This window comes from Tamandua tetradactyla, chromosome 2 (genome assembly GCF_023851605.1).
Source record: "Tamandua tetradactyla isolate mTamTet1 chromosome 2, mTamTet1.pri, whole genome shotgun sequence".
Taxonomy (NCBI): domain Eukaryota; kingdom Metazoa; phylum Chordata; class Mammalia; order Pilosa; family Myrmecophagidae; genus Tamandua; species Tamandua tetradactyla.
The window spans coordinates 14,146,789-14,149,137 of record NC_135328.1 but is presented as its reverse complement, the minus strand read 5'-3'; the positions used below and the strand labels follow the sequence as shown (position 1 = coordinate 14,149,137).

At 45.0% G+C, this 2,349-nt stretch overlaps 1 non-coding gene and 1 pseudogene across 1 annotated transcript; one reads left to right on the top strand and one right to left on the bottom strand.

Moving 5' to 3' along the window:
* Nucleotides 1-309: 309 nt before the first annotated feature.
* Nucleotides 310-413, bottom strand: LOC143675270 (U6 spliceosomal RNA). The gene has a single exon (XR_013171509.1). It is a non-coding gene; the product is annotated as a U6 spliceosomal RNA (small nuclear RNA).
* Nucleotides 414-1,079: 666 nt separating this feature from the next.
* Nucleotides 1,080-1,782, top strand: LOC143655662 (MICOS complex subunit MIC19 pseudogene; annotated as a pseudogene).
* The last annotated feature ends 567 nt before the right edge of the window (nucleotides 1,783-2,349 follow it).

The window sequence follows — 2,349 nt, the reverse complement described above, 5'->3', positions numbered from 1 at the left end:
CTTTTAGTTCATTGATGTTTTCTTCTGCAGTGTCCAATCTGCTGATAATTCCTTCTGATGTACTTTCTCATTTCAGATATTTTACTCTTCATTTCCACTGGTCTTTTGTACCTTTCATCTCTCTCCTCATCATGATCATGTTTTTCTCTGCATTCTTAAACCTATGGAACCTATTTTTAATAGCTGTTTTTGTATTCTTTTCTGCTAATCTGTGGCATTTCGTAATTGTCTCTCATTGTTTTTTTCTCATGGTTGTAAGTCATATATTCTTGCTTCTTTTTATGCTTGGTAATTTTTTGTGTTTTTTTTTTAAATATGGAATGCTTCATGAATTTGCATGTCATCCTTACGCAGGGGCCATACTAATCTCTGTATCATTCCAGTTTTAGTATATGTGTTGCCTAAGCAAGCACGGTAGTTTTGTAATGTGTGCTCGACACTATGAATTTTGTTTTGTTCCTTTAAAGAGTGTTGGACTTTTGTTCAGATCTGCAGTTAATTTATGTGGGATCAGTTTCATCCTCTCAAGTCTTTCTTCTAAGGACCATTAGGGTGAGTTTGCAGCCCTTTAGCTGAGGGCTAGTTTGGCCAGTCTGCTAGGGTGCTAACCTAATGGGGACCATAGCTGACCCCTGTGCAGTATGAAGTCTGCCCACTGGATGGTGGGAGTCTGAAATAGTCCCACACCTGTGTGAGCTCTGGAAATTGGCCTGCTGATTTCCAGTAGCTCTTTTCCCATCATTGTGCAGCTTTATAAATACGCGTGTAGATGCTTATACAGCCAAATACGCAACAGGAGCCTGCTGCCATTCTCTGGGGCACTCTGTCCATGCAGTTATCTCTCCTCTCTAATATTCTACTCTGTAAATTCAAGCCACCTTGGCCTCTTTCCAGTCTGATCTATGATTCTTAAGTTTAGAAATGCTGCTGGGCTCAGCCTCCAGGCAGTAAGTTGTGCAGGGTTGTTCTGGACGGTGCCTTCTCCTTGCACGTGGGGGTGTGGCCTCACTCCCACTGTGCAAAGGAAGGCTTCGGGCCCCTTCTTGCATGCGTGTGTGCGCGTGGAGTGTGAAGTGCTCATGTCGCTTTGGATTGCTGTGGGAACAGAAGCGGGAGCCACGGGTGGGAGGGGCAGCCCCCGCCCAGTCACCTTCGAGACGGACGTGAATGAGAACATCCCGTGATGCACGGCGTCCGGTTTTCAGAAAGCACGATGGAGCGAATGAAGGTATTCTCTCCATCTGGTTCGAAGACTCAGCAGTATTCTAGTGATTATGATGCCTCAGTTTCTGCAGAAGTATAGAAAGGAAGAGTAGCTGGGAGCTGGCCTTGGAGCAAGCTAAGAAAGAATCCGAAAATAAAAAATGACCAGACCAAGAGAGGGCTACTGCCAGAGAGCAGTGAACAAAGCTACACTTCAAGACAGACCATCCAGTGAGGAGGAAGGCTCTAAGGCAAAGCACCTGGCTAAGCAGCTGGAAGAGAAAGACCGAATGATAAAGAGGCAGGATGTGTTCTACAAAGACCAGCTGGCTGGACTGGAGGGGAGCAGCTCAGAATTCTGCAAAGTCACCGCTGAGCAATGTCAGAGAGCTGCTGAAGAAGTGGAAGCGAAGTTCAAAGTTCACGCGGGGTGAGGCTCATCCAGTGTGCTTCGGTCTGCAGGCTCAGACCCTGCAGGGTGAGCACGAGAATGCCAGGCAGGCTCTCTGCTGCTCCCCCTGCACAGCTGGGCACTGTGTCAATCATGCTAAACAGAGCATGCTGGAGAAGGGGGGATAAAGTCCTCTTTTAAGGCAAGGGAAACTCCCATCAACACTAATAGCAAAGGTGGGTCTTTTTGTCTTTTCCCCTAGTAAGGAAACAACACATTTAAAGAGAAGCACCAAAGAGCAGTTTCAACAGAAGGATATCACAGTGTGATTAGCAATCATTCGAAAAATCAAGGCTTAGAGCAAATATCGGTCATTGACCAACGTTCTTCAGTATTAGTAAAAACCAGTTCTGCTTCAAACAGAAGCTCAGACCTCTCCACCTATTGGCACTTACAATTCAACTTCTACTGACCATAAATATTACCCTATAACCAAGCTTTGTGTCTTGATGAATCTTCCCTTTAATAGAGGTGGGAGGGGCCTAAATTAGAGAGGAGAGTTCACAAAACGTTGCTTCCGGGCACCAATGCTGGGTGGAATTGTGTAGGCTGAGGCATGTGGGTTTTCTCTCTGTTCTCCTTTGATTGTATAAGAGCTGTTTTGTTTTAACTTATGGTGGTCATGCGAGAAGATAAAAAGGAGAGAAAATATACCTCTTTTACTGGAGTAATGTTTATAATTACACGTAAAATAA